Source organism: Gymnodraco acuticeps, unplaced genomic scaffold, assembly GCF_902827175.1.
Source record: "Gymnodraco acuticeps unplaced genomic scaffold, fGymAcu1.1, whole genome shotgun sequence".
Lineage (NCBI taxonomy): Eukaryota > Metazoa > Chordata > Actinopteri > Perciformes > Bathydraconidae > Gymnodraco > Gymnodraco acuticeps.
In genome coordinates this window covers 1,280,093-1,293,751 of record NW_022990484.1, presented here as the reverse complement: position 1 = coordinate 1,293,751, position 13,659 = coordinate 1,280,093, and the positions used below count along the sequence as shown (strand labels likewise).

The window sequence follows — 13,659 nt, the reverse complement described above, 5'->3', positions numbered from 1 at the left end:
AATTTAAAAAAACATGCTGTAAAGTCTATTGTATTTCACACACATTGCAGGGGTGTAGTGCTATTGTATAGTGCACCTATGACTTGTGCATACATGCACGGTTGTGGCACGACCACCAAAACAGAAACATATAAGGACAGAGGGTGTCGTTTTCTCATACTGATATTCTGCACAAACTGTGCTGTTGTATTTGCTGTAAAGTGTCTTTACTGTAGGTTATTTTTTGTATTATATGTACAGCACTTTGGCTCGACCAAAAATCGTTGAAAAATGTGCTATATAAATAAAACTTGATTTGATTTGATATGGACATAGGCCACCATATAAAAAGTGTGCAAATGTATTTAGTATCCTATCCATGTGAACATGTTTTAGGTGGGGGTGGACCTAACCAGAGGGTCTGGGGGCATGCTCCCCCGGGAAGATTATTTTTAAAATATTGAAGTTAAATGCATCAATCTGGTGCACTTTGAGAGCAAAATGAAGAGATCTATGGATAGCCTACATCTCTCAGCATTCATATGAAACAGAACTGTACACAGATTTACTTTTTCTTTATGGATATTTCACTAATCACTCCCCTTTAAACTGTATTCTTGTGTTACTGTCCTATAGTATTTCATACCCGTTTTTCATTTATTCTCTCTTTAATAATTATAATGATCATATAAAGGTGTTCCTCGAAAATACTTACATAAATGGTGACCAAACCGTTTGAGACCCACTGAGATAACCTACACTAAAGTGAACTATCTAAACACTGAGAGAGTCCTTACCTCACTGAGCTGACGTTATAAGATCCTCTCAGTCTGACCGGAGAGGACTCTCCTCCACCTTGGTGTAGAAACAGCCCTTTATATCCGTTAGCATAGCTAGCTAACCAGATGCTAACCACAACATTCCACGTTACCGCTCGCGCACTCACAAAATGCGCTCGTGCCACACACACACAGAGCTTGAATGAAACACAGAGACCCATGTACTTGTACTGTACTGTATATCATATTATTTTCGATGGCTTTACTGTATAATCAGTGTAACAGATTAACAGATCGCCACCGGGCTTTCATCTAAACACACAGCCACGTAATGATAACAAAAAAAAGGTCGGGGGTTATTGGTCAAGCAACACACCAATCAGAGAGCAGCAGTGAGCACACCTCAGGCTGTGTTTTATATTTGTATTATTTATTTCTGATGTATTTCACACAAAAAACCTTTAGTGGAAACGTTTTCACTTAGCCTATATGATAAAAAAAAGAAAAAATCGGCAAAGTGACAAGGCTTGCCCACCCTGCGTTGGGGGGGCACAGTGACTCATTTGGGGGGGCATGGCCCGCGAATGACCCCCCATGACGCCGACCCTGGCCTGCCGTCACTGACGTTCAACCAGAAAACATCAGCCGTTAGCTGTTAGCTGTTAGAACTCAGAGCTCACAGCTCCTCATATCTGTTCAGAAACTGGACAAAAGTTAAACAAGTACAAACCACAGACTGTCTGTGTCATGGCGAATACAGTCGCTGGCTTATTCAGGGTGTCCGCGGGGTCTTAAAAAGTATTAAAAGTTGATAAATCAATTTAGCGAAAATGAAGGCTATTAAAAAGTATTACACAGCATTTTCCAAGCAGGGTTTCCGCTAGGATTTTTTCTCACCGGTCAAATGTCCAGGCAGAATTTATTTTACCGGACAAATTTGAAACTTACCGGTCATATTTCAATAATAAGAGTTGTGTAGCAGAGTTTCCGTTAGCAGGTAATCACCGGACTATGAGCAGATATGCTGATGTTTAAAACTCAGTTCACGGGGCTCATTTTTATATTGCTTCAGTTTATAATCGTTACAGATCGAAAAATTCAGATTCATTTTTCAATAAATTATTCCACAAACAACAAACAACATAATTATTACATTCAAACAAACTACTTGTAGTAGATCATGTACATTATTCAAAAGTTTACATCAACTTTGAATAATAACACGGTAGAAACGTGAGTGCTTTGGGGCGCCACTGATGGTGATGAAAGCTGGTTCGAGGGGCCCACAGACTCTAGAATCGCCACGGTCGATGGGGATCAAAGCTGTCCGGTCCCACATGCTAAGTAATAGCCAGAAAGCCGCGGCGTTTAAGTCCCGACTCTCCCGATAGCCAATCCGTGCCTCCCCTGACTGCAAGTCGCTGACACACACCGCTGCAGACTCTCTGCATGGAGGAGCAGCGGAGTCCGGCCGATGCTGCTCCTCCAAGGAAGAGACACACGTTCACTAACCGAACTATCAAGGGAGACATGTAATGGTCAGGAGCGACAACAGCACCACAGTGGCTTATATCAACAGGCAGGGCGGAGTCCGCTCCGCTGCCTTGTTGGCCACAGTGGAGAGGCTGTGGTTATGGGCTTCAGAGGTGGTGTTATCTCTGAGAGCCATCCATATCCCGGGACTGGAGAACAGGCGAATGGACGCTTCACCCAGAGGTGGTGAAGCAGATCTGAGCCCAGTTCGGGAGAGCGGAAGTGGATCTGTTCGCCAGCCGGTGCAACAACCACTGTGCCCTGTGGTTCTTCATGGCCCTGAGCGACGACCCACGCTTGGGGGTGGATGCGTTTGCACACGAGCCATGGCCAAGGAAGCTGCTATACGCCTTTCCACCGCTGCGTCTCATTCTCTCTCTCCTGGGGAGAGTGAGGCGAGAACGTCTGTCAGTCATCCTAGTGGCTCCGGACCGCGTCGGGGCGCCGTGGTACTCAGAGATGACACAGATGAAGGTGGGCCAGCCGTGGGCGGTTCCCCAGTTCTGGGGGGCGATGTCTCAAGAGGCAGGTGCAATCGGGGCGACCTCATGTTTCCCCCCCATGGTGGGGCCGGGGAGGCTAAACTGCACCTCCTCTGCCCGGTGCGTGCGCTAGCTTGTTATGTGGAGCGCACAGCTGCCCTTAGACGCACTGAACAGCTGTTCGTGTGCTTCGGGGGCGGTGTGATCGTGAAAGCTCTGTCCAAGAAACGCCTGGCAGGCTGGCTCTGCGAGTGCATTGCACATGCCTACGGACAGGCAGAGAGAGCCTGCCGGGGATTTGTGTGCACTCCACACAGGCTGTGGCTGTATCAACAGCCTTATTCAACGGTGTGAGTGTGGAAGAGGTATGCACGGCGGCATCTTGGTCGACACCAGGCCCCTTCATAAGGTTTTATCTCTTGGACATGTCTGGCTCTTTCTCCTCGTCTGTGCTTGCTGAGGCAACACAGGATTTGTAGGGAGGGGGGGGGGGGGGGGGGGGGGGGGGGTTGTAGGTCAGTTAGCATCTGACCCCCTCTCCGGACTCTGGGGGTCCCGGGATAGGCAAGGGGGGCGCACTGGCACTTTACGGGGCTTCCCCCCCCCTGCCCCCCACTTTTTAGTCCTCTCACACTCTGCATGGGGTCAGTGCTTGAGTGTGAGACACGGGCTCTGGCGCTCTCCCTATTATCCTTAGGGATTCCGAGGGGGCTCTCCCCATCCGTCTATGGGCGGGGGGGGGTCCCCCGGCACTTTTTTTTTAGCACACTTTCTGCGAGGTAAGTGCAGCAGGGTGTGCTCTGTCAGCCACAGCCCAGATTTCTCCTCAGTCACAACCGGGTTAAGGGAGAATGTGGGCAGCAGCTGCTGACCAGGAAAGCCGGTTAGGGGCAGTAGGGTGGAATGGTGTTGGACGACAGTGCGTACATGCATCGGGGCTCCACCCACTGTACCCATAGAGTCCAGTAGAGGGCGGAGCCTGTGAGTGATATAACGTTGGGTAACGTATTGTAACCCTTGTTATATTAGCACAGGCGGAGCCCTCTACTCAGGGCACTGTCTGTCCTATTCCGCTCGCTGAAGAGAGGTTTAGGATGATGGGCAGGAGGCGAGGCCTCCTTATATACGGTGTGATGCGCGCGCATTCAGGTAGGCCCGCCCTAGGCCGGCTACGTCTATAGAAGTCTCAGTAAGTGAATGCTTACATAGAGGGTAGTACCCGTAGAGTCCAGTAGAGGGCTCCGCCTGTGCTAATATAACAAGGGTTACAATACGTAACCCAACGTTTTTACTAACCGGTATCAGTATGTTGTTACTTCGGCATCATTTAGAAACGTGTATTACAATTTAATCACGGTAAAATATGTTAATTTTGTTGTAGTTGTAGCCCCCGAGCCAGCGCGTCTTGTTTGAATGACGCGAGTAAACACAGCTGACAGCCGCGGTGAAACTCGAGCGTTCAGAGCGATGCGACTATTCGCATCGCGTCCGGTGTGAACGCAGCATAAGGACCCAAGATCCGCGTTTCTCTAACAGGGCTTCAAAAGAGGGGTTTGAGCAGTATGAGGCATGGCTACAATGGGTGATCTGTTTGGTATTTAAAATAAAAAACTTCACAGACATGTTTTGTATAGGTATGGCCCTATAATATATGTTTCAAATATAGCATGATAGGTCCCCTTTAAAGGGGCCCGTTCAAATCCTTTTTCTCACTTCCTGGTTAATGTAATTAAAGTTTAATAACTTGTGTTTAGGCAACCATTTTGAATGTTAACCATTTTAGGATATTATTCAGGTGTTTTCAGTGGTTTGCTATTAGACAAAAATGCACCTTATTGTATTGTTAGCGACACAAAAAGAAACGATTTGAACAAAAACATAAAAACGTCATAATGTAACGGTTGCTAGTGACATCTCTTTCTGTTCTTTCTTTCAGCGATCAACATTGTAAATAGATAAGAAAACATACTTCTCGTGTTGCACGTCCCTTCTGGCCTGCATCATCCATGTTTACTATTTTCTGTTTTAGCCTTGCAGAGATACAGAAAAACAAACTGTTGAAATGTTTCAGCCACTGAAATTGGGTGCACAAATATAAATGCCTTTGGCCTCTACTTGAGCACAGCCACTGTCACTATTTATAAAAGTTTGGCAAAGAGAAACAGCAAGCAGTGCAGATGCAAATGATAAAAACGAAATACTTTTCTTGCCTTTAGGAAGTGATCAGCAGCTGTTTATCTATGTTATGATGCCTTGCAATGATTTTTGAATGTTGCTCCTCTATGAAGTTTTCTAAATCCCCGTTTCCCTGACACTGGCTCTTTATTGATGCTTGAAATGCAGAGAGATGAGCTGTGTTGTGATTATCAAGTACTTGGAGGCCGAGCCACGACAGACTGTCTGCTTATATATGCCGGTTGCATCCGCTCAGTACCACTGCCGATCAGGTTTAAAAACAGACATCTCATCAGGATGACTGACAGCTGTTCAGGCAGAACTTTGGCCAACACTAAGGCAGCGGAAAGTTGGTATTCCAAAACAGTTCCTGCCTCCAGGCATAAAGTTGCATCCTGTGGCCAGGAATAGGTAATGCGGTATGGGATAAATCAATTCCCAGTCTGTAGAGCTTTGCAACACCTTGTAATTGTTGTACGCGGACAACAACAAGGTCAAGGTTACGCACCAGCTCCAGGTGAACTCATTGTATTGTATTTACAATTGGTGACGTCCTATAACTAAAATGGCCCTTGAAGAACTCAGAGTTCCGCCCGGGCCAATGGTGGGTTCACATGCCCTTCAAATGGTCCCCTTTACAAAGTTGGGTGTGTTCATTAACTTTAAGTTGTAATTTAGAGAAAAAAACATGGATGTAGGGTTGGGCAATATATGTTGTATTTCGAGATTGAGACGAAAGATTATGTTACATGTTTTATTGTTATATGGCATGTTTAGTTTCTTCCTGGTGTTAATACTTGCATTACAGTAAAGCGACTTATTTTAAAATGTCATTATGTTTTACCCATCAAGTCATGTTATCCAAATTATGATTATTCATAAAAAACACTCATTGTATAAATATTTTTATTAAAACACCCAAATAGACAACAATACAATTTCATAACAGTACTGAATGAGGTATTCGTTCAAAACAATTGTGACATTCCATATATTTCATATCACCCAGCTGTAAACGATAAAAAGAAGAATTGTTGTGTGTTATGCTGTTTCCTAGGTGTTATTGAGCAGGGCTTTTTGTATTTGAATTCCCATGTCAGGAACTTCTTTTTCAGATTCTCCCCACATTATACGAACGCAGCATAAATGCCCTATCATGCGAATGAAAATGCAACATAATATCTGTGATTTGGAACCACTCCTGAATTGATTGGGTTCTTGCTTGGCAAAGGCTACACCCTTCCACCAAGTTTCATGAAAAGCACACCAGTAGTTTTTCCCTAATCTTGCTGAAAGCTTGAGAAACCGAGCTGAACAAATAACCTCTTTGGCGAAGGTATTGATAAATGCACAACGTACCTTAGGAGTGAGCAGAAACGTTTTGCCTCTCAGCTGGACAGCTTGTGTCCAGGATGAGCATTTCATTTGCTTTTCTGGCTCATTTGTGCAATTTTCTGGTCGTCAGCTAATGTTTGGCTCCGCCTCAGCAGAGGATTTGCTGTCTACCTCGTCACGTCTGCATTTGCATCCATGCATCTTTTCTCACAGCAAAAGCGCACCAAAGAGCACAGATGACGCCATTTCCTGCCCAGTGGCACCATCTGGCTGCAGAGCATTCTCTTAATTCTCGCTCTTATCCCCCCTGCTTACCTCCTGCTCATTCCTCTCAACATCCTCTAAGAGCTTCCTCCCTGGTCAATTCTCTGGCGTTCGTAAACATCCTTAGACAGCACTCACAGTGTGCTTCTCCGTCCATCTCCCGCCTTCTCCCCCTCCCCTTCCCTGCATGCCTCTCTCTCAGTGTTCCTCTCCCTCCCTTCGCTCCTCTCTCCTTCACCCCGTCTCCCGGTTCGTCAGTGACAGCTCTCCTCTGAGGAGAGAAGAGAAAACAAAGATTTGCTTCAGTGGCTCTGATCTTGATTTTCTGCAGATTGGATGGAAGATTAGGAGGAGCTTCTATTCATACACCACACAATCACTTCCCCCTGCAACTGCAAACCATGACTGCAGACCACAGGGGTTACTGCTATCAGCACAAATGTGCCATCTGTGACGAGGCGTCTATGTTCCATACCTAAAACCATGGAACACAGTGTACTGAGCAAAGGTCCCCGAGAAACAAAGGTGAAATGCAGGATGGGAAATAGAGTGAAACAAAGGAACAATGCAATGAAGATAAGCTTCAAGTAAACAATCACAAAAGGTAATAAGAAATCAATCAATGCTGTTGTAGCATAAGAGGAAGAGGTATAAACGCAATCATTCCATGATCAGATTTACACCAGGTCGTGGATGTTTTCTTCAATATATGATTTGGCTAGATGGGTTATTTTGCCTGATACTCCAACCAGCGCTGTTAGTAGCTGCTCTCAGGCGACGGGCAAAGGCTTGGGAGGGCACAGCGGGCAAACAAAATCAAAAATGTTTTTCAGGTTTCCATAAGACTCATTTCAATTAAGCCCTCTGTGACGCCTCATCTCATTGATCATATCTCTGCACGAGTCCTGCTTTAGAAAATCCCATCATGACTTTTCTTCTTCTCCTTCTCTTTTCAGACGGAATGAGTGAGAGAGATAAAGAGACATGGAGGCGCTCTCATCAGGTAGGACTCTTCTCTGTCATCTCTGCTTTGATTTGGATTGTTGTACAAATTCTCAAGAACCGGGGACTCCATAGCCTTGGTGGGCAAGATTATAGCGATTGTGTCTTGGTACACTGGCAAAATAACTACTTGGGTGAAAAAGCTGTCAGTCAGAAGAGATTCTAAAGGTGGTTGATTTGCGGCTTTATGTTAGGTTGGTGGAATGAATGAAACGTACAACACAAGTAATTGTATATAATAATTTAGCATTTTTAGCAATTCTAGCAGAATTAGTAGCAGTAGATTTAGTGCTCCTCTGACTTGTTCTGTTGCACCAGTATGTTCACACATTTTCATTTTTTGTAGCTTTGGTTTATAACTTAATACCAGCAAATCTAACAACAATCCGCTAATATTAAATGTGAGCATGCTCACATGGTAACATATATGGAAACTAGCCTACTTATGGAGGATTCAAATTAATTCCTCTTTATTCGTCAAACACAAACAAACCTGCTAAACATCTACATGTTAGCATGCTTAAGTTAGCATTTAGGCATTATGCTAGGCATTAGCATAAGCATTAGTCTTGCTTTGTTCACCCAGTGTTCTACATTTTCTTTAAACCCTTTCAACATACGTTTTCAACCGTTACCTAAAAACCTGTTGTAATATCACCCCAGCTGAATATTGTCTTAAATAATAAAGTAAGTGAGGGGCTGAATGCTTTAGCCTCGTCAAGCCACTGCTGTGTTTTGTGGGAGAGCCCAGCATGGCGCTTTCTTAAAAAGCCGTTTCTGAAGCACTTGAAAAGTCAGTTTGTGAAGCGAGGCCCATGCTCCACGGTAATCTCAGTGTTGTAACAGAGAAAATTGACCGTTTCTAATCCAGACGGAAAATGTTGGAGGCGTTTACAGACAAAGGGAATGGGATGTCGTCGAAAGATTTGCTTCTTATTTCTTGTTCCAGGCCTTGGCATGGGGTTCTCCTCCACAATTCTCAACATCAGCATATGAGTTTCACTTATCATTCAATTTACCCGGCTCAAGAATGCATACTTGAGTCTACAGTTGTGACCTTAACGTGACCTTAACAATACAATATATCTGACTTTGAAAATCCAATTACATATGGCTTTTAGATAAATACACATTCCCTTTGGTGGCAGTTAGGGGAAAAGAAAAATGGTCGTTTACATTTTCTGTATTGATTTTCCCAAAAGTGCCCTGGCAGCAAATCAGCTACCACTGCTTTTGGTCTTTTTCTCGCTTTTATTTCATTATGAATTCAGTGTTTTTATCAAATTGAAAAAAATACAAGTTAATAGTTCAGCAGTTACTCCAGGAAGTCTCTCTGCTCCCTCTCCTTCCTGGCAGTCATTTTGTAAAAGGCCTACAACCTCACTTTTATACATTATTAATGCCATTTGTTTGGAACGCACTGTCCAATGACCTCAACATACATTATACCTGTGTTTGATTAACAGATGGTGTGGGCCAGGTTTGGCTTATAATGTATGCTGCCTTCAAGAAATAAATAATCCTCCAACGATGTAAGAATTATAACAATCGTACGCTGGTTAGTTCACCAAAGAAGCCCTCTGCCTGACCTACTTGACAGTCTGAGCGAATGTCTAGGAGTGTATTAGCATTAGCACATACATCTGTACACACACATCGGTACAGCGTCCCTGTCCAGGCCGGCTCATTTGGTACGACACGTCTGACCTTGGTGTCCTCTCCTCTTGGCACCGACATGAGAACCCTGCCTAATCACTGAGCCATGCCTCAGCTCCTGCAGGATTTGGCTCACCACCACCCTGACCATTTTTGACTCCACATGGCCCTTCTGTGGCCCGACAGCTAAATACCAACACATGCTGCTATCAATAGTGTTAAATGCCAATTACATGCTCTCCCCCAGACTTTACTGGCAATTAATGGCATTGGAGAGAAAGTTGTCCTCTTGCAACTTTAATTGATCTTTGCCCTGTCATGGTGTTGTTTGTTTGGCAGTCAAGTGGAAGTTTAGTCATGTTCAGGGACAAATACAGTAAGGGAGTATTTTCTAATTATTTGTGTGGGGATAAGGGGTTAAATAATCCCTTTTTTTACATATAATAAATCACAAATTGGTTTGGAATTATCACCTGAATTTACAGCCCTACAGTTCTAGCAAGTTTCATGACATTTGTTTCAGTTTGTTCCCCTTAACTCTACTGTTGGGTTAAATTGTTCACGACTTTTTTTAAAGAAAACAAACACAAAAAACGCTCTATATACAACCTGTCAATCACGTAAAATAGCAGACTTTATAGGTAGCAACAAGCTGGTTAATATCGTGGAGCATTTAGCAGCTCAAAAGTTTCAAGGTTTATGGATATCCAAACATTGTTACAAGTGAGTGAATATCAAACTTACATTCAGCAAAAACACTACATCAAATTAATTTCTTGTAGTTTTAATGTGGAAAGGCAGATGATGGACTGCTCTCCACCACATTCGTCCAAATGCACTTTTGATGACCTCTGGCTTACCTTAAAGCTATCTCTTTGATGTTGTGATTTGATCTTTTAATGTATTTATAATGAATAAATCAATAATCTTTCCTTTATTCAAAGAATAAAATAGTCTTTCGTTCTCCTACCAACATGTTTTTGAATGCCCTAACTTTAGCAGAAAGGGGAGAAAATGCACAGTCCTTTACCTTTTTTCGTGATCCCCAGACTACTTAGTTATAACTTGGAAATAAATACTGGCAATTAGGCCTTTTTCTACTGCAAAACCCCTTCAGGTATCCCTATAACTCCAAAGTAATAGCGATGTTGGTATTTAAATGAAATAAAAAAACACTTCCCATCTGCAGCCTCTATACAGCACCCGAGAGGGATAAGAAAGGAACGAGATGCTTTTGTTTCACTCCAAACCCAGGCAATCATTCAGAGATTGAGCTAATGCTGATCACTCCGTGGTCAGTAAAGACTGCATCGGGCCAACAGCGTCCTCCTAAGGACATGTTGGTGTAATTGGCTGATTGGTTGTTTCCATTTAATCCTACTGTAGATGTTCGATCCATAGGTTAGGATCAGACTGTTGAAAGCATATAGAAAGATAGAGGTATTGTGTATACAGGGAAGACAGCAGAAATGAAATATACAGAAGGTGAACCAGGTCATTTTACCTACGCTTCACTAGTCAATAGAGCATGGTGGTTAATTGAACAAAGCTGAAAGGCATGCACTGATATTTCTAAGCACTTCCAGTATCATACATTTATAGCAAAATATCGCTCCTCCATGCATGATTTCAGATCGTATTGATTTACCTGCAAAACAGTCTGTCATTCAGTCAGAACTGGCTTGATCCAGACATTCACATAACAATGCATAACAGGGTATGGCGGGGGAGGGGGGGAGGGGGCGTAGAGACAGCTTGGAGTGTGCTGAAGAAAAATATGGGCAGTAATAAGGAACAATAACAAATGCTGGAAGGTGCAAACTACACCGTGAGCCAACTTCACTGTTTGCTCCGGGGCCTGGCTGCTCTTCATGCCAGTTTCTTTGTCTGTCTGTGTTTGCAAGAGAATATCCTGTCAAACTTTCTGCCAGAATATGATGATTTAACATTATACGTTTACCAACCAATAAAGCAATGAGTTTGTTGTAAGTTTTTTTGATTCCATACCAAAAAAGTGTATAAAAGACCATTATGTGTTGGTATTAAGAAGTGAAGTATACAGATATGCTACTATCTTTGCTCTAGACAACTCTAAAATGTCTTGCGGTAATCCATACCCCGACTAATTAAATAAAAGTCGTCTGACATTGAATGCACCATGACTATTATAGTAATTCAAATTAATTCACTATCAAACAGTTAAATATTTTTGCATTTATATGAATGTCAAATTTTTACAAACAGCATGCCGACATGCTCACAATGAATCTTTGTTATGACAGCATGCTAACGTTAGCTTACAAGCGCTAAACACAAATGTAGAAGGCAGATAAAAATGTGATTTGTGTGGCAGGTATTCAGTCTTCTTAACTTAAGTATTAAAGTGATGGTCAGAACACTCAACAAACTGAAATTAGCATTTGAAGGCAACAACAAGGTTGAACCAGCAGCCAAATAAAGTTAAAGGTACCTCCACACTGTTGGGTTGTAATGTGGACTCCACAGAGCTAGCGTAGTACTCCAAGTAACTTCTTTTTATTTTCTGACACCATGTTTTGAGTGTTGTGGAGCTCAGCATTTACAGAAAGCACTATGTTTTTCCGACAGGAGGTTGTTTGTGAATGTGTGGAACTGCTGCTCCATTATCGTCACGAGTCCCCCTAAAACAGCGGTGTCATATGTCTTATTAGCACATGTGTGGGATGGGATTCAGAGGAGAATCCACTCTTCGAGAAAATAATAGGGATGGCAGTCTGTCCTCTCGGAAGCATGAACAAGAGGTGAAAAAAGCAGAACTGCTCTGTGTCATTACTAAAAAAGCCCCGACTACAAAGAGGAAGACAAAAAACGGCAAGCTATTAGAGCATCAACCGTGTCCCAAATACATGGATTTGACCCACAATCCAAATTTGTCAACTTGACAAATAACCCATTTGCAGCTTGACTCTTGCAGACATATCTCATATTTGTTCTTGGGACAACAACGACGTGAGGAACAAGATAGGGCGAGGGAGTTAAAAGGCGAATCCGGATTGTACTTCTCCACTTGGTGAGGGTAAATTATGGAAAATCAGCTTACTGTAATCCCGACACTCGTTGAAGGGGGATCATCCCAGGCGACTTGACACCATTGTTCACTTTTGAAACTGATGTGCTTGTTAGAGAGGAGACATGAAACACACTCATATTTGCTGCTTCATAACCATTAGCGAGCCTATTTCCAGCCCTTTGTGCGAGTTTAAAATGAACTTTCCATGCGGTGGCTTTGTCATCTAATTGGAGTTAGAACACACAGTGGATAACAGCAAAAAACGAATAGCAGTGATTGTTTGAGTCAGTTTGCCCAAAACCAGCAAACATTTGAAATCATTGGCTTTTGTTACGAAGAATGGACAACTTGTGTAGAGGTGGTTTCCTCCTGAGATTCCCCACAGTGCCACCAATGTTTCACAGCCCCCCTAACGTCTAATGCCAGATGTTGATGCTCACTCTGCGATGGGAGGCGAGTCACCGTGTCAACCCAAGAGATACCATATGTCTACACCTAGGCCCTTTCCCACAAGCGTGTTTATAACCAATCTGGTTTATTTAGAGAGGTGTGAACCATGATTATCTAATGTGCAGAAAACAACCTCTAAAGTGCAATACGGAATATAATCCTACGTGAATACAAACTAGCAAGCAAATGTAACTAACAAAAAATACTTGTTACGATTGTTTGTTTGTCATTTTCAAAAGGGGCAAGAAGAAGCTTAAAAACGTTTCTGGTCCTACCTTTATTTACAATGCAGCCCAACCTATGTTGGGTAAATAAAGAAGTCGGGCAATAATTGGCCCCTTTTGCATCATGCCATGAGCTGGAAATGAGCATTGCAGTTGCACCCTAATTGGTGACAAATGCATTGTGTTTCCTGTTAGTGCTTCATACTGAAAAACATGCTGTGTTTTCTTAGTTTAGCAGCAGCAGCCGTAGGAAGTGTTTGGTTGGCATGCAATACCTTATATTGTTAAGAGAGTGAATAATAATAATAATAATAATAATAATAATAAAGCAGTCTTATATCAGTGACAATGCATCCCTCATTTTCTGTAGATCCCCCCTGGATACCTTTTATATTGGAATGGTGGGGACACACAAAACATTGATTATATAGAAAAATCACTGGTCAAACATGTTTCCAATAATGGGGTTTGATTTAATGAACGGCAACAAAAACATTTAATGGAGAAGAATATAGTGCATTTACTCAGTCTAAGTGTGTTTTTATATGTTTTACATCCACACTGGCAAGAAGACACAATGAATTTACCGATGTAAAAAATATTATGGCTTAATGTCACATTTCCAGTATTTCCGATACTTTGAGGGTTGATTAGGTAAAAGTATATCTATGTTGCATTAGTGCCTGTGTCACATTGTGCAAAAAGACCTATAACTGTGATCCGTATGTATA

At 42.8% G+C, this 13,659-nt stretch overlaps 1 long non-coding RNA gene across 1 annotated transcript in view; it reads left to right on the top strand.

Annotated features, from left to right (window-relative positions):
* Window positions 1-13,659, top strand: part of LOC117552708 — a 293,094-nt gene that overhangs the window by 174,390 nt on the left and 105,045 nt on the right. The window contains exon 3 of the long non-coding RNA XR_004570014.1: window positions 7,504-7,550. This is a non-coding gene — a long non-coding RNA (uncharacterized LOC117552708). The remainder of the gene's footprint in view (window positions 1-7,503; window positions 7,551-13,659) is intronic.